We start from the raw sequence: 25,730 nt of genomic DNA on the forward strand, positions 1-25,730 counted from the left end.
GGATGAATTTGCCACTCACTTGGTCCTTCAATGGACCTTGCTAGGTGCCAAGAGGGGTTGGATATAAAGGGTCCCAACAGTCATCCAATGAGGACCAGGAATTGGGTAACTGAATTACAATGTTGATATAAAGCTCATGTAGATTACCTTCAACACAATACTATGAAAATAAAGGATTCTCACTGCAAGCCCAAATCTCCTGAAGAAATGTAGGTGAGACAAAATCATACATACCAAGTGTTCAGCTACAGCTATACGGAATAAAAGCATTAGGAATTGATGCTCTGAGATCTCTCTAATTGGATCTCCTCTAAACATTAGTAAACCAAAATTGGAAATGCACCTGCACTCATATAAGGAAAAATCATAACAGCTGATTCAAAGGATTACATTTAGTTTAGTTTATCAAAATGTTAAAAGATAAGAGCATCAACAGATGGCATAGGGTAATAAGACAAAGAAAGGCCAAATTAAGTACCAAAAGAATAAGAGTTCAGGAAAGGGAAGATTTTACCATTCTAAAATAGTCTCCAAAGGAAGAGACTACTAGCATGCGTATCATATGTGTCAGTTCAGGGAAGAGGCCAGATGAGTCCTCATCATGTAAGTTAATTTCCAAGGTAAGTGCTGTAAATCTCCGTCAATAATTCATAATCAGCTGGCAATGCAGAAGAAGAAATCATCCATCACTCTTGTCATAAACATTTTCAGGAAAGTGAGCGAGAGAGAGCCAGCCAGAGTGAGTGAGCGAGCATGATCCAGAGCAATGATATCCGTTAAGTCAGGCAATATTATTTTCTTACCTTTTCTGGGGGTGAACCCTCCTGGAGTCACCTCATGTGGTCAGACCACTCAGTTCATTGGTCAGTTTGTATGGAGTATGTGTCAGACGACATAAAGAAGGAACAAAATGCAGAGAAATAGGTGGGTCAACTACACAGTCTTTAAGCCATCCAGTATGTGAAACATTAGAACAATGCCCCTTTAACTAGAGCATATGAGAAAGTTAAAAAGGACAGTTTCCCAGGCAGATGTCCTGAGATGATTGCATAAATTTAGGTAAATCTTTCGTACAATACATGTGAACTCAGTAAGGAAATAAACTGTTGCACATAACTTATCACACTGAAGACATTTCTCACATTCAGGCCTTTATTAATTTGGGATAATATAATGCAGTATATAAAGTTATAAGCATACATCCAAAAAAGAACATGAAGATGTCATATTTTCTGTTTACCTTCCGATGCTCTTAGGAACATTGAGTAGGTTTACAATTAATATTTGTAAGTATACGGTTATTATAACTTTTTGTATGTACTAACGTGTAAATGTAAGTCATAAATTATTAATGTTGTATTAAACTTATGAGATTATTATTTATGTGAAGTCCATTCTCTATAGGTTCCACAGAAACATCATCAAATAGAAATATGTAGCACTTAATTTTCTTTTATCATTTTCGGTGCACATTGTTACACATACAAAGGAGATTTTAATAAAATGTATTATCATAATCAGGACTAACCATACCATTTGATATTTCTCATTAGTTAAGCTTCCATATAAATTATATTCACAAACAGTTAGAGGTACAGTTTATAACGTGAGAGTCAAATGAAATGTAATGAAATGAAAAAAACATTTATATAGTGCGATAGCCACCCTGAGGCATCCCAGCGCTGCAGATGAATGTGGACAAAAAGGAGAGTATAGATCTTTAGAGGGGGTTGTTGAATAGCAGGGTTTTTAGCAGTTTATAGAAGGGTAGGAGATTGGGCTCCAACCACATGTGTAGAGGGAGGGCATTCCAAAGTTTGGCTGAGTTGTAGGAAAAGGAACGTCCGCCACATCTCGCTCTTTTTATTTTGGGGATTAAGGCGAGAGAGGAGGACCCTGATCGTAGCTGTATGTTAGGTTGGTAGTGGGAAATCAGCGATTGACTGACTGCCGGGCCATTCTTCCAGAGTGCCTTGTAGGCAATGCACAGGGCCTTCAATTTGATTCTCTCCGTGACCGGTAGCCAGTGTGGGCTCCTTAGTCCTGGGTTTCCTGATTGTGGAAGAGTGGTCTCGAGGAGTGTTCGGGCTGCACAGTTTTTAATAATCTGAAGCTTGTGAGTGGTGGTTTGGGGGGCCGCTAGAGATAGGGTGTTCCAGTAGTCCAGGTGTGACAGAATAAGGCCCTGGACCATCATTTTTCTTGCCTGAAATGGGAGAAGGGGGAGTATTTTACGTAGCATCCTAAGTAATCCATAGCTCGAGGCCGAGAGTTTTGCTGCTTGATGGTTACAATTGAGGGACTGGTCCAGCCAGATGTCAAGGCTTTTGATCTGGTTCATGGGTACCGGGGTGAGGCCAAGGAATTTGGCCAGAGTAATTCCGAGTTGAAGGAGGGAGTGTTTCCTTAAAGCATTAGCTCAGTTTTGTCCCCATTGAGTTTTAAACAGGAGAGTGCCATCCAGTTGGCAACCTCCTCTAGGCAACTTCTTAGGTTGCTTGGTGTTTTGTCTGGCTGGTTTAGGGCCATCAGAAGCTAAGTATCATTGGCATAGGTTATGATTTTTATGCTGAATGGGTGGACGATCTCAGCTAGGGGGCTCATATAAATGTTGAGCAGTGTGGGGCTCAGGGAGGAGCCCTTAGGCTCACCAAAACTTAGCGGCATGCTGGTGGAAACAACATCGCCTTCAAAAACCTGGAAAGAGTGGTCGGCTAAAAATGATCTTAACCGTGAGATGGTGCCGTCTGATACTCCCAAGTTCATATGTCTGTGGATCAGTATGTCATGGTTTACAATGTGAAATGTGGCACTTAGGTCGAGAAGGATAATTGCCACAGAGCCTCCTTGATCGAGGGATTTCCTGGCCTCCGCGTTTACTGCGAGGAGGGCGGTTTCGGTTCAATGTTGGTGACGGAAACCAGTTTGTGAGAATTCAAGTAGGTGGTTAGTTCTAGGAACTCGACCAGTACTGAATTTACATGTTTTTCTAAGATCTTACTCAGGCACAGAAGAAGGGAAATCGGCCGGTAGTTGCTAAGGCTATGTTGGTCTAAGTTGGGCTTCTTCAAGAGAGCCTTGACCATAGTTCGTTTCCAGGGGGAGGGGGACATGGCCAGAGGAGATGGAGGCATTAAGTAGCTCGAGGGTGGTAGGAAAGATATTTCCTATGACCGGTACCAGGAGGCTAGGAAGATCCTCGATTCAGGAGGATCCGTGGCAGTGATCTTCCTGGACTTGAGCGCAGCCTTTGACACGGTGAACTACCACACCCTGGTCAACCGGCTCAAGGGACTGGGAGTCACCGGATCGGCCCTGTCCTGGTTAATAACTTTCCTTTATAATCGATCCTTTCAGGTCCTTGAGGGCAACTCGAAATCCCAAATGACCCCTGTGCATTGTGGAGTCCCCCATGGCTCATCCCTGAGTCCTACACTCTTTAACGTGTACATGTCCCACAGGAGAAAATAGTTACCCCCTATGGTGTTAAACTGGTGACCTACGCAGACCATACCCAGCTCATTGTTTCACTGAATCAGCTGGATCGCTCCCCCAACGGCCTCTGTTCCTGCCTCAAAGACATTACCCGCTGGATGGACAGCTCCCACCTTAAACTGAATAGTGATAAAACCGAGATCCTGGTATTGGGCAATCAATCTTACTTCGCCCCCGAGACCATGTGGCCTCTCTGTATGAGACATGCGCCAATCCCAAAACATGACATAAAAAGCCTGGGAATATGGCTTGACCAGGACCTCACGTTTAACACCCAAGCCAGGAAAACCGCGGGTGCCTGCTTTGGCTTTCTCCGAACTACCCGCAAAATCCTGCCTCTCCTACCCCCTAACTCCAGGAAATTATTAATTCAGGGCCTCATTCTATCCAGCTGGACTATGGCAAAGCCCTGTATCTGGCGCCCCCAGAACAGTCATTGCCAAACTCCAGGTTGTCCAAAATTCGGCAGCCAGGCTTCTAACAGGCACAAAGAACCGGTGCTCAGCGAAGCCCGCCCTGAATTCGCTCCACTGGCTCCCCATACAGGAAAGAGTACATTTTAAAACCCTGTGCACCACTCATAAAATCCTCCATGGCAAGGCCACCCCCATCTCAAAAAACATCATCACACCCTACAAAACCAACAGAAACCTTCGGTCTGCCCAACTTCATTTAGCCTTCACTCCCAGAATCAAGAGGGCTCGCACAGGGGGCCGCCTCTTCTCTTACAACGCCCCCAAGCTCTGGAATTCCTTACCCCTGGCCATCCACTCTGAACCCAACCTGTTTTCCTTCCCTAAACTTCTGAAAACCTGGCTCTTCCCCTAAAACTCCATCCTTCTCGCTAGCACTCTCACTAGCGCTGGGACGCTCCCGGGCAGCCATGCGCTCTATAAATCCTTTTCATTTCATTGTGGGGGTGCAGGGTCTAGGGGGGAACCAGATTTCACCTGGTGAATAATAGGATCTTAAGTGTTAAGGTCAAGAGGGGAGAGGGTATCCAGGGTGGCTGGAGATCCGGATCCTGTGCTAATAAAGGCAACCGAGGCTGGCCCGGACTGAGTTGGGGAAAAGGTGGAGTACATTTTTTGTATTATCTGGTGGAAGAATTCCGCCAGATTGTTGCAGAGGCACGGGGCATCAATCGGGTTAGGTTGTTTCTCAGGCAATTTAAGGAGAGTTTTAGCAATCCAATTGATTTCCTTGGGGGAGTTACCGGCTGCCTTGATTTTGCCTTCATAAAAAGACGCTTGGGAGGTTTTGATTGTGTCTTTATAGTTTTTTATTGCCTCCCTATAAATGGATATACAAGTGGTGGAATAGTCAATTCTCCATTTCCTCTCTAGCCATTTACAGTGTCGCTGAAGTTCCCCGAATTTAGGGGAATACCAAGGAAAAGTTTTGGCTCTACATCTTGTTTGAGAGCACTTTATGGGGAGCATAGCATCTAGGGAACTATGATTAAATGTCTCATTGGCTGAGATAGGGTTAGGGTTGCTAGCCTGTCTTGTGGCTTCAAGGGCAAACATCCATTGTTCCCAGGGAAGCTTGGACAAGTTACGTTCCCTACTTGAAACCGTGTTAATGGGGAGGGGGGGATAAGAGATGTCCCAGGACAGAGGGATCAGGAAGTGATCGGACCAGGGGACCTGGGATGGCACTCCTGTTAAGTTTGGTGCAATTGCTAAAAACAGGGTTGAGTAGATGGCCATTAGTGTGAGTGGGTTCAAACAGTTTCTGTTTTAGTTGAAGTGCAGAAAGGCTCATAATCAGTTCCTTAGTGGCGTGGTCAGAGGTATCGTCTAGGTGGAAATTGAGATCCCCCAATACTGTAAAATTGGATAGCGAGCAGGATAGATTTGCTATGATGGGGGGGTATTAAGGAATTGGCCAAAGGCCTCGGCTGGGCGGTAAATAAGTAACCCAGAGAAGGGTCTCGTGGAGGAGAAATCAATAGTGAAAAAGAGACTCTCTCTCGAGTTCATCATTTGCACACTTTTTTCTAATACTTTATTATTATATAGTTCTTTTCTTCATTAAATCACAATCCATATTACTTATATGAATGATATTATCTATACTACTCTTTTTGTGCATGATTGTACGATTCAGTAACTTAAATTCTTTATTTTCGTATTTTTTTCTGTATTTGACACACATTTTTTAATTTTTATCTCAGAAAGTGCCATGTTCAGTTTCTTTTGTCATTAACGGTGTACGTGATTTTCCTCTCTAACACAGACAATGGTTGTGGTAATATCATGGAAATCAACAGTGAAAATCGGCCCACCTGGACATAAGACAGACCTACAAGCTGCTAACAAAACGGCCCACACACTGATCTGTCAGACCGGCCCATCGGGCACTGTCTGATTGCCATACACCCCAGTCCAACCCTGGCAACGAGTACCCGATTCCAGCAGAGACTGAATTCTAAACAGTCTCAAACCTGCAGGTGAAAAGTCAGGACTTTTATTGTGAAAGAGGCCCGTAACGTTCAGCCTCATCTGAGGTCTTTTTTATATTTCACTATAGCCAATTGCACTTATCACATATTATAGTTCATACAAAATCAGGTTTCAACATCGTTCTAAAGTCATTCACAAAGTATCTGCAAAAAAGCAACAAACGTTTCAGTCTGTCATCCTCGCTCCCAAGAAAGACAGAAGTCTGTCTGAAACCAAGGTCACCCAGGACGACTGTCGGAACCAGGAGTGGTCTTCTGAACTTCAGATATCTAGTGGAGTACGTCGTCAGCGAGATCTTATGGTACTCAGAGCCCAACATGCCACTAGAAACGCAACCATGTGAAGTGAAAACCACAGATGTGCAATTACCTTAATAATAGCTTTGAAACAGAAAGCGCTGATGGTTCTGCAGGACAAATGGATATATAATGCACTCTGCAAAATATGTATCACCCTTCCCTCCCGAAATAATTAAGACATGCAAATGATTGTCCTTGGGAAGGAGAGGATGCAACTGTTGTACAAAAACATCAGTCCAAAGGATGTTTCATAAATGTAACACTTACAAAGGTTATACTAAAAGTCATAGCGTCGTTAATTAAAAATGCACCATGGACAAGAAAAGAGAAATAGATTTCTTGCTTGTGTTTCCAATTTTAGATGAATGTTCCAGATTCCTTTAATATAACACAAACAAACAGTAAAAGCTCTTCTACGCGCAGCCGACAAATGCACTCATCTAACTACTAGGAAGCATAATTCATTTTACAGCATGTGATGCAAAATCAAAACTGGATTTGTATATTAAACTATGTTACAGAAATCAAATTAGGAAATGTACAATTCTTTCAAATTTCTCCACAAGGTGACCTTTCTTTAGAATTATGCCTTGCAGAGTCAGGCTATATTTATTTTGACAATTTGAAATTCAAATGGCTGTGATTTTAAATGTGCTGACACGTATCAAAAGGAAAATAGCTTACATCAGATTTATAAAAGTATACATGATGCGTTTCACTTCTGTGCTATTTATTCTGATTCCCAAAATTACACTATAGCCTTATAGCTCGGGGATATACCAGTTTTTAAAGGCACTGAACCTGAGCAATAGGCCTGCGCCGCAAGCTTGGGCCTATACCAAGGGAGAAGGTGTTTAACAACCGGTATATGCAAAAACAACAGTTGATGGACAGAATGCAGAACAATGTCATACATTCACCCCAGTACAGAGATCTGAGCCTAAATCCATCATTTTTTTGCTCACCATGCCATTCCAGCTTGAACCCAGCCATATGCAAATCAGTCTTGACCCTGTGCCCCATGGGAACAGTCCAGCCCGAACTGCCAAGCCTGGTCCTCCCTGGACTGAAAACAAGCATTCAAGCACCAGTTTCGGGCTTTCAGCCCTCATCAGCCTGGATAGCTTGATTCCAGTGGCATGGAGAGCACGGGACTCACGTGTGAGCATACCCATCCCACTCGGGGTGATAAATGCCAAAACAACAGGGTCATACATTCACCCCAGTACATAGATCTGGGCCTAAATCCAACTGGTATAGCCTGAGGGAGAATGGCTATAAGGCTATTAGAACATTTCACCAAGTAAAGGTAGAATGTTCTGAAATAAAAAGGGAGATATGAGAAGGTAAACATTGGAATGTTGGAGCTCTGTGTTTATACCAGCCATTATAAGCATGGAGCTAAGCCATTGTCTTCAATATAGCTCTCAACATTCTAAAGTTCTAATTTAGATTTCATGGAGGCCAAACACAATGATTCATAAGTTGTCCAGAACTTTATTGTTTTGAGTGTAACGGTGGCATCCTGAGAATGATGTCACAATCAGTCTCAAAACACAAACAAACATATTTAAACAAAGAACATTCTGGGAAGTCCAGTGTTTGTGATTGATTGTTAGCAATGCAGGACTAGATAAAGGCAACTATTTTTTCTCTGCACTGGATGGCCCCTTTAAGTTCAGAAACTGACGTAACAAGAACTTATTGCAGGCCTGGGTGCCAATATTAAACATTTTTCATTTATTGCCTCCAAATGCAGCAGAAAAAAAAATTAGAACATGAACATGGAAATATTTTTAACATTCCAGAAAAAGCTTAACACCCTGGAGCCAGTAGCCATCTTTCTTTTTTATTGCTATGTGTGCCCAGATAAGTACTAACAATGAATGTTTGAGCAGTATTTAAGGTTTTAAGAACAATTAGACAGGATGAAGAGTCGAGGCCAACGAGAGACCAAAGACCATTAGATAGAGTTTGCGCTGGATATTTAGCTGATCATCTCCTCTTAAATTGGGGACGTAAACAAAAGTTGCTAAACACATGTTCCCATTACTTCGCCCAACTCTTTCTCCATCCCAATCCTCTCTGTGCTTGTTTGAGAGTTTTCTCAGACCTGTCACATGTCTAGTGGGTTTCCAAGAAACTGACCTAAAACAGCTCTAACGTTGCACAGAGGGTTCTCTGCATCTAATATAAGGAAAAAAGCAGTACATTCAACTGCGAAGGTGTTACCTACCCGTCAACATTATGGTACGCCTGCCCGATTCAGGGGCCGATTACGACATCAGTCGGAAAGCATTCCGACTAAATTGGTCTCGGAATGGCTTCCAACAGAATCAGATTTGGGGAGTCTGAAAGACAAATTATGATGGTTCCAAACACAGTTCGGTCAGACTACCATTGACTTCAATGGGAGCTTGTGTTACGATCCCATTGAAATCATGCACCCTGTGGTGGGCATCCCATTAAGCCTACCACACTGCACTGTTGGAAACAGGGGACCTATGGGTACCCCCATGGACACCATTCAGAGAACCCGGGTGAAGGGGGGCCTGCTACGGGCCCCCAAAGTCAGATGTGGACAGCCGATCCATGTTGTTCCAACCGATTAAGATAGGGTAACCAAATCCGACATCGTAATCACTCGGTCGGAAATGTGATCTGTAGACCTGTAAGAGTTGGCTCCGACCGACTCGGTTTCTCCTAATGCCGTTCGGAACGTAGATGGAACCGAGGCAGAAAGTCCGATCAGTTTCCGACCATCATAATCAGTCGTTCGTAAATGTGTCCGTGTTGGTTGGAAAGGCGGGTTCCAAATCGGATTGGGACAAACTGAATGCAATTCAGAGCCTTTCCAACCGACATCGTAATCAGCCCCTTAGTGTAGGGAGGGCCATAGGTTTGACGACAGTGGAGAGTACTCTGTCTCTGCTGGGGTCAAACTAATCCAACCACTCAATAGAGTAAGGGCCTTTGGAGGGTTGGTTATTGGACACCCACTTAATTTAAATGGGCGGACATGAAGCCGATTTTTAAAGCCTTTATTAAAAGAAAAAAAACTAGTGATAAGGGGCATTGAAAAGTGCTCTATGCTCCACTCCAGTGGAATGACACTCTCATGGCGAGGGGGGCATTGTCTTTTTTCATTTTCAAATCCTGCCTTGGGATTTTCTTTTTGAAAATAAAAAAAGTTGTAAATGCGGTAGAACAAACTTACAATGCATTCACAAGAAGCGCCATTATGGTGCTGTTTGAATGTGAAAGAGAAGTCCACAGTGGCAGCGGGCATCTCAAAATACACCAGGTGGAGTAACCTCATTGTACAGGGAGTAAAGTATTCTGCCAAGGCAAAGGTAATTGCTCCATTTGCAAAAATATAAATCAGCCCGGTGGTCATTAACTTCAGCTATAGACTGCTAATTCTTCATTTGGGTAAACATAACAAATCCAAAAGTTTTCTCCCTATAAGCATCTGGTTCACAACTCATGTCACTTTCTCATGGTCCTATCACACAAAATATCTGAGCTGCATGATTATTATGTAGGTTTTCAGGGAAGAGCAGAGTTCCAGTGGATTGATTTATATGTAAAAAATAATTATGAGCCATTTTGCCCTGCTTTCTGCCTATAGGTATTACAGTTTAAAACGTATTCCCTTCTAGTTAGGAATAAGTAAAGACTGTGCCTGGAACAAAGATAGCATCGTAGGGAAGATATTCATTTTTGGGCTATCATTCTATCCAACCCTGAGATGACAAGTGGTGTCACCTTGCTGGATCTTTTGGGGTATCCATAAGTTATCTGGACCACCTAATCTTCATTATTATCCATTTAAAATTTGTAAGAAGAATAATGAATTGCTTAATAGATTTTACTGTAAAAAGAAACGTTTATTCTAGTCCTTTCATCATCAGGGGATCAAGTGTAATATTAAGTACCTTTAATGTCCTAGGCTTTATTCTGCCCCTGTTTCAAACGGTTCCAGCAATAGAACTTAATGAAAATGTGTTATTTTGGTCAAGTTAAGCAATACAACAGTCTGCAAAAACACTGACCTCTTGTACATGCACTCCAAGTTTTATCACCCAATCGTTTTTTTTCATTCCCTTGATTTTAATGTTAAGGATGAGATAAAAAGATCAAATGGGAGAGAATATTCCTTTCTATTACCTCCTCTAAGTGTAGTCTTAATTGAATGTATGTCTTTTGAGATTATTCTTGCGATGGGCAGAATTGATTTGCTATCACCCAACACAACATTTTGCGTCCACACCATTGTTATTACACCCCACAGAAATACCCAACTCACAATTTCAAATGCTTCCTCAGCACAAAGTACTACAGCTGAAGTGCATTTAATGTGAACCTCGTCAATGAGATATGTTGCACACCTAACATATTTTATTTGACACAACCAGATCTCTTCGGGTCAATTAGATGGATTACTATATGAAGTCTAGTCGCCATGTTTTGGTGTAGATCCTTTGAAATTGATTAGCTCTCCAGACCTCCGCAATTAACAGTCCATCTACTCTATCACCAGTGTCTTAATTAAATTGATTATGCTTCTGTTGTTTAATTGATGACCATATTAATAATAATACGAAAAGAGATTCATAGTTCACACCAATATTTTGCCAGTAACCCTAAATAAATTCAGCAAAAATCATATTGAAACTATTTGAACCCTCCCCAATTCACTTGGTTGCTAAATCCTTGCGTGTATCAAATAGCAATGTGGTTTGCATTGCATAATGGCATTTGAACCAGTAAAGATTTTGTCTTACAAAGGAATGGAATTTACAAGTTTTTCTGTTGCTTCCAACCCGATTCTAATCTATCACTAGATACAAATATGTTCTGTAAAATTTCGAGTGATTTTCCCATTTCTTTAAATAGATGCTATAAGTCTTGTTAGACCTGGCATCTTTGGCGTGGTTTCCCCAGACTTTTGAAAGCAAGTACAGGAACAAGAACCTCTCACTAAAATCTGATTTAAATTAGGTAATATATCTTACATTAATAAGAATAATGACATTGTCCCACAAACAGAAATTATTGAAAAAACATTATCATATTTTTATTTACACAGTTTTCTGAAGCATAAGAACATTATAACAACAAAATATCATGTTGTGACACCAATTGTTTACATATATTCTATATACACATATTTATAATATATACACATATACCCCGAGAAAGTAAAACAATGAAACATACCAAACCAGTAAACCACTCATCCAACTCATCCGGACACACAGTCTCACCAGTATCACAGTCTCAACACATGAGTTCAAAAAATGTACAACATAAAAACTGCACAAACCAAGTGATATATATATATACAGACAAGAACAAAAGAGGAAAAGAAAAGCACCGACACGCGTTTCGGAAAGGAACTCTTGGTCCTAGATTCCTTCGTCAGGGCGCATATACATCATTATTTCCATTCATAACATTCTTTTTCTTGAATTTATAATATAGTGCTTTCCGTCCAATAATAGGGTCGCAAGGGTGCACAATCTGTAGGCAGAGTAATATTCTGAAACTAAATCCTATCTTCTCTGTTAGATGACACGAGCCTAGCACCCAAATATGATCATTCTTACTCTCAGCATAACAAAAGGCTGGTCCCACACTAATGCAGGGCAGGGACTACCCAGCATTAACTCTTTACTACGTAGGAACTCAGCGTCGGTCCCACTTAAAGTGAACAAATGTATAATGAGCAGCGTCTCCAGTCGATGACGCAGAGATGGGGAAGTCGAATCAACAGAATCTACAGCCACTCGGTAATTCTAACACCGAATAAACTGTGGCAATCCGTCCGCAGGTAGTCCAAAGAGCCGGGAAGACTGTCATCCCGGCTCTTTGGACTACCTGCGGACGGATTGCCACAGTTTATTCAGTGTGAGAATTACCGAGTGGCTGTAGATTCTGTTGATTCGACTTCCCCATCTCTGCGTCATCGACTGGAGACGCTGCTCATTATACATTTGTTCACTTTAAGTGGGACCGACGCTGAGTTCCTACGTAGTAAAGAGTTAATGCTGGGTAGTGACCTTATTATTGGACGGAAAGCACTATATTCTGAATTCAAGAAAAAAAGAAGGTTATGAATGGAAATAATTATGTATATGCGCCCTGACGAAGGAATCTAGGACCAGGAGTTCTTTTCCGAAACGCGCGTCAGCGCTTTTCGTTTCCTCTTTTGTTCTTGTCTGTGTATTGTATCACTTGGTCTGTGCAGTTTTTGTGTTGTACATTTTTTGAACTCATGTGTTGAGACTGTGATACTGGTGAGACTGTGTGTCCGGATGAGTTGGATGAGTGGTTTGACTGGTTTGGTATGTTTGATTGTTTTACTTTCTGGGGGTATATGTGTATATATTATAAATATGTGTATATAGAATATATGTAAAAAATTGGTGTCACAAGCATGATATTTTGTTGTTATAATGTTCTTATGCATCAGAAAACTGTGTAAATAAAAATATATTAATGGTTTTTCAATAATTTCTGTTTGTGGGACAATGTCATTATTCTTATTAATGTAGGATATATTACCTAATTTAAATCAGATTTTAGTGGGAGGTTCTTGTTCCTGTACTTGCTTTGTTTTCCCTGCCTTCCTCTCATAGTATCCGTTTTCAGGGACCCTCTTTTGTTATATTTGAAGCTTTCCCAGACTTTTGGCCTAGCCTCCTATATTTTTAACGCTGTGCTGGATTTAGTTTTTGCTGGTTTAGATGCTTTGGGAACTTGCCACTGCTGATCAGTGTCAAAGTGCAAGTGCTCCCTGGGTAAATTGCTATTATAATTGGTTATCCATGATTGGCAGATTTCTTTCATCAGTAGGTCCCTAGTAAAGTGCACTAAGTGTGCCAGGGCTGGTGATTCAAATGCTACCAGTGGGCCTGCAGCACTGATTGTGCCACCCACAGGAGTAGCCCTAAAATGGTGTCTCAGGCCTGCCACTGCAGTGCCTGTGTGCAGTTGCTAACTGCCATGCTGACCTGACCAGTTTCCCCACTGGCCAGGCCTAACCCTTCCCTTTCTGTACACACTGGACACCCATATGGAAGGATCAAGGTACCCCCCTGGGCAGGTTGCAGTGTATGTGAAAGGTAGATCATGTACTTGTGGAGAAGTGTGGCTCACTGGTTAGAGGAGGCAGACTGGAAGCAGAGGTTAGCCCGGGACCAGGGTTCAATTCCCGGCTCGGCGGGGTCTTGAGTCCTAAAAAAATGTCCATGAACTTGACAATTCTCGCTCAGGTGCCTACTCGATTCATGGGTTCACACTCTGCGACTCTGGGCAATAGCTTGCTTAATCTCCACAATGGCCCCTCGCAGCGGGATGCCTGGCTTTCACCTTGCGGATACCCTGCCGGGGTTATCTCACAGGGGAATACCAGGACGGGTTCCCTAAGCAAGCGCTTAGAAACCAGTGGTGATTTGCGCTATATAAATTCCTGTACATTTACACATTTACATAGTGTGAGTGACATGCTCTGAAAGTGAAATACTGCCAATTTCGTTTTTCACTATTATTATTATTATTTGTATTATTCGGAAGCTTATAAAGCACAATGGTTGCTCCAACTGAAATGTCCCCAGGCTAGGACATGGCTGGACCCCAAGCATCCCTATCAAGCTGCCCACCAGAGAACGCGAGCATCCATACAAGATGGCACCTTACCACTTTAGCCCTCCCCGGGGGAGACGGAAGAGCCATGTTTTCAATTTCTTGCGAAACAGAGACTCTGACTCAGTTGTCATAAGATCCACTGGGAGCTCATTCCAAGCCTTAGCTGCCAGGAAACCAATGGATCTTCCGCCGATCTGCGCCTTCCGCACCCTGGGCAGAATCAATCTTGCACTGCCCAATGATCTCAAATTATGAGCAGGCTGGTGGACTGTCAGGAAAGCCGTAAGAATTGCGGTCCCCTTTCCCCAAGGATCCAGTGACTCAGGCATAAAGCGTTAAAGGTAACTCTGGCCCGGATAGGAAGCCAATGCAGTTCCTTCAAAGCTTCCCCCACTGACGCCCTCCTATGTACATTCAAGATAAGCCGGGCTGTGGAATTTTGGACCTCCTGCAAGATGTTAAGATTTTTGTCAGTCACCCCTAGATATAAGACATTGAAGTAATCAAGGCGAGACGTGACCAACGCCTGTACAATAGTCCTTTTAGCATTCAGGGTAGAAGGTCCAGGATCTTATGTATCATCTTCAGAATGCCAAAACAAGTCCCAGCCACAGCCGATATTTGCGAGGAGGAGAGATTATAGTCAAACCACACTCCCAGATTTTTCACCTTGGCTTTCCGCACTGGACTAGTTCCCCATGCATCTGGCCACCAATGCTATGACCAGAGAGAGGGCTGTTTTCCAACCACCATCACCTCTGTCTTCCCTGCATTTAACTGGAGACAGCTCAGTCTCATCCAGTCCATGAGTTCCCCAAGGCAGGTTATAAAATCGGCAGCCCTTTTAGGTTCCTTCAGTTCCAGGGCCACAACTAGCTGAGTGGCATCAGTATATGACACCAGCTGAATTCCATGTTTCAGAACAATATCTGCAAGTGGGCGCATATATATGTTAAAAAGGGTTGGGCTGAGAGCCGAACCCTGTGGCACCCCCTGGTTTAAAGGACAAGTTCTGGAACTGAAAAGATGTTGCAAGACCTGGAAGGATCTTTTTTCCAGAAAATTCTTCAACCAAATCCACGTGACACCTCCGACCCCGACTTCCCTTAGTCTCTCAAGTAGGAGGCCTTAGGACATTGTGTCAAATGCTGTGCTTAGGCCCTACAAAATCAAGGCTGCAGTCCTACCTTCATCAGCCACAGCCCTCAATACTTCGGCTGCCAGCAGGAGAGAGGACTCTGTACCATGTATAGGCCTAAACCCGGACTGGGTATCATGAAGAACCCGCCTCTCTTCCAAGACCTTAGAAAGATGGCCATTTGGATGTTTCTCTGCAATTTTAGCTACATAGGTAAGTTGCGATATTGGTCTTAAGTTTTCAGGAAGAGCGGGATCTAGTGAGGGTTTCTTCAACAGAGGGACCACTATTGCATGTTTCCAGTTGCTAGGGACCTTCCCATTTCGAAATGACAAGTTCAATAGCGAGGTGAAAACAGGATCAATAATTTTCTTTCCCAGTTGCAGAAATTTGGGGGGGACTGCATCCAGTGGTGACCCTGAGTTCACCACCTCGATCAGCGTGAGAACCTCATTTTCCACCAGCGGACAAAGGACAAACTTATCCTCAGACCCTGGAGTATCCAAGCCAAGCGCAGGAGCAAACCTCCTACTACTTTCTGGAAAAGTGGCATAGATCTTAGCAATCTTATTAGGAATAATGTCAGCGACCTTAGGTCAATAATCTGTAGAGGCAGGGAGCGCAGCTGTCACTCGTTCCAGAGAGGACAGTTGTTTCACTACCTGAAAGATGGGCTTCATTAAATATTTTTGCTAGATCAATTTGCCAAGAGTTGTATTCTCCTAATCTGGCGATGGTAAAGGCTCAAAGCCTCTAGATACTTCTATCTATTCTCATCCTTGTAGCTCCTCCTCCATTGGCTCTCAAGATGCTTACAGCTAGATTTCATTTGCGCCAAATCTGCTGAAAACCTCTTCGCAGAGGTACGCCCACTTTTACATTGTTTTTAACGGTATCAGGGAATCGACCGCCTCCAACATCCAGCTAGATATTAAATTGTTGGCACTCAGGATGTTGCCCCCCACCTCCGGGGGGCTGCCCACCAATGCAAATCAAATCAAATCATCTTTATTCGATTTTCACTGTTTGTAGAAAATCATAAAAGTACAAATTGACATATTTACATTTGAGACTTTTAAAATTTACATAATCTGTCTTAACAGAAAAAAGTTAATGCTTCTTCAAAGTCATCCTGAGTTAATGCCGCCCATTTACGGACCAATGTCGGTTTTGAGCAACTACCAAGGAATGCCTGTCCTGGCACCAGTAAACCAAAAGCAGGAAATAGTGGTGTGACCAGGCTACAGGGGCCGGCAATGTGGCAGCTGTCCCTGCACAGTTGGTAAACATTTTATCTAATGTATGACCTTTGTTATGTGTGGAGGTATGGACCAATTGATTCAGGCCCAAAGCCTTAAGACCTAATGAAAACTCAACCGATTCTTTACAGCCTTTATTTTCCAAATGCAAATTAAAATCCCCTAATAGGAGAAAGTTAGAGTAGCAGAGGACATATGGAGGCAGTGTTTCCAAATGTTCATCTTTAAAGACTCTCCCCGGACAAGGGGGTCTATACATGAATAGTCCAGACACTGATCTAGAGCTCGTGATATTCAGACTAAAAAAGGCCGCTTCGCAGCTAAGAAGCACAAGTTTCTCCAAATTAAGCTGAAGATCTCTCCTGAAAATTGCAGCAATGTCGCCCCCCTTTTGGCTGGCCCTGTCCACCCTCAGAATCGCGTATCCTTCAGGTATAGCCTCCAAGATATCAGGGGCGGACATCTCGTTAAGCCAGGTTTCCACCAAGAATAGTATAGTTGGGTCGTGGTCATTAAGAAGATTGCGGATTTCTAACTTATGTTTACTGAGCGATCTGCAATTCAAGGAGAGTCAATATAGAGAGGTGCAATTGTTCTTGGCCCTTCCCTTTTATCCTGTGCTTCCTCTTCCGGTGTCAGACAGAAGTCACAGTGCTCACAGTCACTTCGCTCACTCATTGCCTGCAGGGAGTGTAAGCAGACAGTATCTACCCTACATCTGAGGGACAGCAGTTCCTCAGCGGTAAACACTCTCCTGATCTTCAAAGGAGAGGCAGGAGTCATGGCCCCTGGCGCTGTCTAGGCGCAGATGGGTGCAGACGGGCTGGCCTTAGGCGCCTGCTGTGTACGTCCGCTGCGCACCCGCTTGAGCATGCGTTTAATAACGTAAGCACTGGGAGCACTAGACCGCTCCATCTGCTCAGTCACGGAAGTGAGGAAAGTGAGAGAAGCCCAATGTCATACAATGCAACACCCTCCGCTACAATCGGCTCATGCCGCGGTGGAACAGGGCGGAAGTACCCATGGAGAGAGCAACCACCCACTGCTGACTTCTCCCCCTCCCCGCCAGCTGCATACAGAACCAGTAAGAACCAGCAAAGTTGCACAATTTAAAAATATTAAAACAGAGCGACGCAACTTTAAAACCTAACTCGAATGCAATGACAAATGTAGGTAAAGTGATAGCAACAGAGCCACAGTAACGTAGCGCCAGTGAGGGCAGTCAAGGACTCACGAAATGTCTGCTGTGCACCCGCTTGAGCATGCGTTTAATAGCGTGAGTACTGGGAGCACTAGACCACTCCACCCGCACCACGCTCAGCCCCGGAAGTGAGGAAAGTGAGAGAAGCCCAATGTGGTACAACGCAACGCGCTCCGCTACAATTGGCACATGCTGTGGCGGAACAGGGCGGAAGTACCCATGGAGTGAGCAACCACCCACTTCTGACTTCGCCCTCTCCCCGCCAGCTGCATACAGAACCGGTAAGAAGCAGCAGAATTGCACAATTTAAAAATAATAAAACAGAGCGACGCGACTTTAAAACCTAACTCAAGTGCAATGACAAATGTAGGTAAAGTGATAGCAACAGAGCTGAATTAACGTAGAGTCAGCGAGGGTAGTCAAGGACTCACAATTGAAAGGCTATCTTGCCCATAGGCTAGAATGGGGAATGCTATGTATAATGTTTACCTGTATATCTTCCCATAGGAGCAAGATAGAAAATGTAAGTCTGGTATACCTGAACTCAGAACTTAGTAACCCATCTTTTAGGAAGGATGGTTTTTACATCCTGTGTTTGAAAACAGCACTTTTAGAAAGTGGCTGTTTTCTTGTCTAACCTTTCTGTGTGCCTCTGCCTGTTTGTGAATTGACTGTCTGGTTTGTGAGTGACAGGGGCTGGGGTGGCTCCAGGAGGCTGGATGAGTCAGCACTGGGCTGAAAAGCTCCATCTGCATCTTGAGTGGTGGGAGGGGATAGCACTTCAATCAATCAATCAATCAGTACATTTGTAAAGTGCACTACTCACCCGTAAGGGTCTCAAGGCGCGGGGGGGTGTTGCTACTGCTCGAATAGCCAGGTCTTGAGTAGACTCCTGAAGGTAAGTAAGTCCTGGGTCTGCCGTAGGAGGAAGGGGAAGGTGTTCCAGGTTTTGGTGGCGAGGTGGGAGAAAGATCTGCCTCCGGAGGTCGCTCTTTGGATGCAGGGGACGGTAGTGAGGTTGGCGGAGCTGGCGGTTCTGGGTGTAGAAGGTGAGTCGTCATTGAGGTAAGCCGGTCCAGTGTTATGGAGTGCTTTGTGTGCGTGGGTCAGGAGCTTGAAGATGGTCCTCTTGTTGTTGGGAAGGCAGTGCAGGTCTCTCAGGTGGGCCGTGATGTGGCTGTGAGGAGGGATGCCGAGGATCAAGCGGCAGAGGCGTTCTGTATGCATTTAGTCATTTCAGGAGTTTGGCATGGCTCCTGCGTAGAGGGCGTTTCCGTAGTCTAACCTGCTGCTGACGAGGGCTTGGGTGACCGTTCTTGTTCTTTCAGTGGGGAGCCACCTGTAGATCCTGCGGAGCATGCAGAGGCTGTTGGAGCAAAAGGACAAGATGGCATTGACTTGCTTGGTCAGGGAGAGTGTTGAGTCGAGGATGAACCCTAGGTTGCGTGCGAGTCAGTGGGCTTTGGTGCTGCTACCAGTGTGGTCCCAGTGTGGCGTCGTCCCAAGCCGAGGGGTGGAGCTGAGGATGAGGACTAACGTCTTGTCCGGTTTCAGCTTCAGACAACGATTCTTCATCGACTCTGAAACAGCTTTCATTCCTTTGTGTAGGTTGGTTTTGGCGACGAGAGGGGTCCTTGGTGAGGGAGAGGATCAGCTGGGTGTCATCGGCATAGGAGATGATGTTGAGGTCGTGCAGTCAGGCAATGTGGATGAGTGGTGCAATGTAGATGTTGAACAATGTTGGTGTGAGGGATGATCCTTGGGGTATGCCGCAGATGATCTTGGTGGCTTCGGAGCAGAATAGGGGGCGGCAGATGCTTTGGGTTCTGCCGGAGAGGAAGGAGGTGGTCCAGTCCAGTGCTTTGTCTTGGATCCCTGCGTTGTGGAGGCGGTGGCAGACCATGTCGAAGGAGGCTGATAGGTCCAGGAGGATGAGGGCTGCGGTTGCGCCGTTGTCCAGCAGTACCCTGATGTCATCGGTGGCGGCGAGGAGGACAGTTTCAGTGCTGTGGTTGCTACAGAACCAGGACTAGGACAGGTCCAGGATACTGTTCTCCTTGAGGTAGTGGGTCACTTGTCTGTTGACGGTCTTCTCGATGACCTTTGCCGGGAACGGGAGGAGGGAGATGGGTCTGAAGTTCTTGAGGTCCTTTGGATCGGCCTTGGTTTTTTTTAGTAAGGAGTATATCTCAGTGTGCTTCCAGCTCTCTGGGAAGGTTGTGATCTCGAAGGAGATGTTGATGGCCTTGCAGAGATGGGGTGCTATGGTGGCGCTGGCTTTGTTGAAGATGTTGTGTGGGCAAGGGTCTGACGGAGAGCAGGAGTGGATGGTGTTCATGATTTTGATAGTGTCTCATCGTTTATGCTGGTCCAGGTGAACAGGGGTTTGGTGTGGATGGTGGCTGTGAGGTCGGAGGTCTCGGTGGCTGTCGGGGAAGTCTAGAGTGTTGAAGGTGTCATAGATGTCAGCGATCTTGCGATGGAAGAAGGTGGCGAGGGAGTCGCACAGGTCTTGTGAAGGTGGGATGTCTTTGGTGTTGGAGCTGGGGTGGGAGATTTCCTTCACAATGTTGAAGAGCTCTTTGCTGTTGTGTGCATTGTTGTCTAGGTGGTCTTTAAAGGAGGCTATTTTGGCAGATCTGATGAGGTGATGGTGTCTGCGGATGGCGTTCCTGTGGGCTGCGTAGCTGTCTGGTGTCTGTTTGCAGTGCCATTTCATCTCTAGTTTTTGACAGGTTTGCTTAAATGAATGAATGAATGAATGAATGAATGGGTGAATGAATACTCTTTTGTAGAGCGCATGGCTACCCTAAGGCATCCCAGCGCTATAAGACCAGAGTACTGATCAAAGACACGCAGTTGAATAAAAGTGTCTTCAATTGCTTCCTGAAAGCGAGGTGGTCACCTACATGCCAGATGTTATCTGGTAATTTGTTCCAGCATTTGGTAGCCAGGAAGGAGAGCTGACGCCCTCCCATACGGGCTCGCTTCACCCTAGGTACTACAAGCAGATTGCGCTGATTAGATCTTAACGATCTGCAAGAGTGATGCCGACGGAACAGAGGGTGCAGTATAGTGGGACCGTCATTCCAGATGGACTTGTGTGCCATACACATGATTTTGACCGTGATTCTCTCATGAATCGGCAGCCAGTGGAGTAATCGCAAAGCAGCCTTAGCATAGCTACGTCTCGGTACATTCATCAGCAGCCAAGCTGAAGAGTTCTGCACTGATTGCAGGGTTTGAATCGTGCTTGCAGGGGCCCCAAAGTAAACCGCGTTTGCGTAGTCCAGCAGTGAGAGAATCAACGACTGAATCAGTATGCGTCTTGCCTCAAAGGGAAGGAGGGGAAGAACCTTCCTAAGGATCCTAATCAGTCCGTAACAGGTCGCGGCCACCTTCTTTGCCTGAATTTGAAAGCCAAGGGCTGAATCAAGCCATACTCCCAGACTCTTTACTTGGGTCTTGGGGGGGTGGAGGACCAAGACAGTTGGGCCACCAAGGATCCAGGTTGAGAGGGGCTTTATGGCCCAACAGCATGATGTCTGTTTTTGACCCATTAAGTTTTAGAAACGAGCAGGTCATCCACTTCATCACCTTGGCGAGACAGGGGGTTAGATTGCTAGTCCCTTGTTCTGTGACTTTATCCCTAGTCAGAGAGACGACCAACTGTGTACCATCAGCGTAGGTGACAAGCTGAATACCCCAGGGAAGCAACACTTCAGCCAATGGTCTCATGTAGATGTTAAACATGGTAGGGCTGAGTGAGGATCCCTGGGGAACGCCGTGATACAGTTGAAGTTGGCTTGAAGACACTTCCCCTTCAAAAACTGAGAAGAATCTCTCCGACAGGAAGGAATGGAGCCATTTAAGGGCCATTCCAGAGACTCCTGCAAGGCGGAGCCGGTGGAGTAGGAGGGGATGGTTGATCGTATCGAATGCTGCGCTGAGGTCCAGCAGGACCACCGCAGCGCAGCCTCCAGCATCAACGATGCTCCTAGTCACCTCCACCACCGCCACCAGCGCGGTTTCTGTCCCTTGTTTGGCTCTAAATGCCATCTGGGAAGAATGGAGGGCTCCTGTGGTCTCTATGAAAGAGTATAAAACATGATTCACATGTTTTTCAGCTATCTTGCTGAGTCTAGGTAGTAAGGAGATGGGCCTATAGTTGGCAAGATCATCAGGGTCAAGGTTAGATTTTTTTAAGACGGCCTTGACTTTTGCCAACTTCCAGGTGGGGGGCACTACTCCCGTCTCCAAGGAGGTATTAATGACCTGCATTATGGCGGGACATACCGTCCCCAGTACCTGTTTAAGAGCAGATGGTGGAGCAACATCCAAAGGTGAGCCTTACTTAAGATTTACAAGGAGGCGTTCAACGGTGGCCAAATCCAAAGGGGGGAAAGCTTCAAGGCTATTACGGGGGTCCAAACTGACCTTCTCCGATGTTGACTCTATCTCCTTGACGCTGACGGATTGCTCTCTAAAGCTAAAGCCAGAATAGATGTTTTCAACCTTAGCAACGAAGAAGGAGGCTAGGTCCTCACAGCGTTTCAGGGGATCAGCTGAGGCCCTAGTGGCAAGGGTAGGATTAACCATTTGTTGAAATATTTTATATATTTCGCTTAGCCTATTGGCTGCTTCCGAGATTTTATCCTGGAAGTAGGCTGATTACGCAGTTTTCAACTGATTTTTATAAGATCTAATCAGAGCCCTGTATTCCTCTTTAGCTGATATAGAGAAATCTTTCCTCCAATTTCTCTCAGCCCGTTTACATTGTTGTTTACATTTTTTTAAATCCCCGAGTACCAGTTTTTTTTTATTAGGGCAAGTCCTATGACGGACTACTTTTTTGGGTAGGATGTCGACCAAGGTGGATTCAAGCCATTTGTTAAAGGTCTCATTGGCCTGGACGGGGTCATCACAGGGAGCCGGGGGGGATCTCCTCAGTGCCGCCTCCCACTCCTCCACCGAAAGCCTGGACCATGTTCGACTCAATCTCTTAGAGAGGCTAGGTGTGTGGTTTTGATCAGAAGGAGACCAAGCAAAAGAGAGCAGGGCATGGTCTGACCATGGAACAAAACTGGGCGGATTGCAGATAACATTACCCAAGTTAGTGAAGATATGATCCAAAAGATGGCCCGCTATGTGGGTGGACCCTGACACTATTTGTTCTAGTTGTACTACCCTCAAAGTGTCAGTCAAAGACTGCGCTGGGATTGTCTCTATTTCGTCTAGCTGAATATTAAGGTCCCCCAGGATAGAGTAATTGGAGTAACTACTAATAGGAAGTGAAATCTTCTCTTAGAGATTATTACAAAAGCTATGATAATCTCCAGGGGGCCTATAAACAAGGATACCTGTGAAGGTACAAGTGGGTGAGAAGGAGATGGAAAAACCTAAGCTCTCACAATCTAGGAGAGGATTCTCTGAAGTACGGCAGTCAAAATTAGATTTATGAATAATCGCTACTCCCCCCCCTCGACCCCCTTGCCGGTCTTGCCTACAGATGGAGTAGTACGAGGGAAGCGCCCGTACTATATCGGAGCCAGATGTTTCTGTGAGCCACGTTTCAGTGAGGAAAAGGGCGTCCGGTTCTAGTTCCTCCAAAAGTAAGCGAATTTCTATCGCGTGCCTCGGAAGGGAGTGACAGTTGAGCAGAGCAAAGGAGTATGATCTTGTTTTGCCTACTCCTAAGCCTATATGTTTACAAAGGGGACAGGGTATCCTTATCTCCTCTAACAGGGCTTTCGGAGGGCAGCAGATCTTTGCCCTGTAAGCTCCTGCAACTGCTTACTGCTGTACTTCAGCAGTTCCATGGGTGTGGATCCCATCATTGAAGTCCCAGGCCCGCCTGTCCCATCTTGTCCCGGTCTGGCACGGACGGGCACAGACGGGCTTTCCTTAGGCACTCCTTTGGTGTGGAAAGGCGCATCGCTGTCGCGTACGCTGGCGCGTAGGGAGGGTGTCTGCTTTTAAGTGTTTGGGCGCGACGTGTCAGGCGCCTCTTAGCGAACACTAGAGCAGCAACCTGCTCCCACACAATATGGCTGCCAAAGTGATCGGCCCCTCAGTGCCACGATTCAGCTCCTAATCGGCTGATAACGTGAGAGAAGCGGGTCTTAATGTAGCGCAAATCCAAGTGAGCCTAAGCGCTTAAATACCAATTACTATAAGGTGAGAAAATTTCATTTTCAAGTTAAGGGCCTAATATATTACAATAGTTCGGTATTTTAAAAACAATTCGGTATTTCAAAAACAACAATAGCGCAGCAACACTAGCTCCCGGCTTTTCACCTCAGGAGCAACTAGGAACTCAGGTCTCTGTTCTTACCCGGCCGTTCCTATTTCCTGCTTTTAAGTGTTTGGGCGCGACGTGTCAGGCGCCTCTTAGCAAACACTAGAGCAGCAACCTGCTCCTACACAATATGGCCGCCAAAGTGATCGGCCCCTCGGAGCCACGATTCTGCTCCTAATCGGCTGATAACGTGAGAGAGGCGGGTCTTAATGTAGAGCAAATCCAAGTGAGCCTAAGCGCTTGAATACCAATTAAAACACACTATGAGGTGAGAACATTTCAGTTTCAAGTTAAGGGCCTAATATATTACAATAGCTCGGTATTTTAAAAACAATTCAGTATTTTAAAAACAACAATAGCTCAGCAACAGTAGCTCCCGGCTTTTCGCCTCAGGAGCAACTAGGAACTCAGGTCTCTGTTCTTACCCGGCCGTTACTGTTTCCTGCTTTTAAGTGTTTGGGCGCGACGTGTCAGGCGCCTCTTAGCAAACACTAGAGCAGCAACCTGCTCCTACACAATATGGCCGCCAAAGTGATCGGCCCCTCGGTGCCACGATTCAGGTCCTAATCGGCTGATAACGTGAGAGAAGCGGGTCTTAATGTAGAGCAAATCCAAGTGAGCCCGCAGCGCTTGAATACCAAATAAATACACACTATGAGGTGAGAAAATTTCAGTTTCAAGTTAACGGCCTAATATATTACAATAGCTTGGTATTTTAAAAACAATTTGGTATTTTAAAAACAACAATAGCTCAGCAACACTAGCTCCCGGCTTTTCGCCTCAGGAGCAACTAGGAACTCAGGTCTCTGTTCTTACCCGGCCGTTCCTGTTTCCTGCTTTTAAGTGTTTGGGCGCGACCTGTCAGGCGCCTCTTAGCAAACACTAGAGCAGCAACCTGCTCCTACACAATATGGCCGCCAAAGTGATCGGTCCCTCTGTGCCACGATTCAGCTCCTAATCGGCTGATAACTTGAGAGAAGCGGGTCTTAATGTAGCGCAAATCCAAGTGAGCCTAAGCGCTTGAATACCAATTAAAAACACACTATGAGGTGAGAAAATTTCAGTTTCAAGTTAAGGGCCTAATATATTACAATAGCTCGGTATTTTAAAAACAATTCGGTATAATAAAAACAACAATAGCTCAGCAACACTAGCTCCCAGCTTTTCGCCTCAGGAGCAACTAGGAACTCAGGTCTCTGTTCTTAAAGGCCTGGAGGTTGGCGGTAAACCAGCTGGCTTTCTTGTTGGTATGTCTGTTGGAGGGTTACTTGATCGGGCGTGAGTATTGGCGCAGTCGTCGATCCACTGTCTGAGGTTGCGAGTGGCAGTGTCGGGGTCGGTGGGATCGATGGGTGGGCTTCGGGCAAAGGTGGTGTTTAGCCGGTCTTCGGTGACTTTGCTCCAGCAGCGGCGATGGATCTGTTGGGTGCAATGGTGCGTGGTGGGATCCCGGAAGGTGAAGTGGATGCAGCAATGGTCAGTCCAGTGGAGTTCGGAGGTGTGACTGAAGGAGACGTGGGAGCGTGCGAAAAAGATAGTGTCGAGTGTATGTCTGGCGGAGTGGTTGGGTGTTGTGACAAGCTGTCTGAGTCCGAGGTTGTCAATCAGGGTGTTTGAGTTGGTGTCGTTGTTTTTCTGGAGGTGGAAGTTCAGGTCCCCGAGGAGAATGTAGTCTGAGGAGGCAAGGGCGTGTGCACTGACAAAGTCGGCGATGGAGTTGCTGAACTGTGGCCGGTGTCCGGGGGTCTGTAGATGAGGGTTCCTCTGAGGATGGTGTTGGAATCAGTGTGGATATGGAAGTGCAGGTGTTCGGCAGTGCTGAGGGTGTCGTCGTTGCTCTTCGAGACTCTGAGCGTGTCCCTGTGAACGATGGCGATTCCTCCTCCTGTTCCGTTGGTGCCGTCCATGCTGGTGATCTT

Source organism: Lissotriton vulgaris, chromosome 12 (assembly GCF_964263255.1).
Source record: "Lissotriton vulgaris chromosome 12, aLisVul1.2, whole genome shotgun sequence".
NCBI lineage: Eukaryota > Metazoa > Chordata > Amphibia > Caudata > Salamandridae > Lissotriton > Lissotriton vulgaris.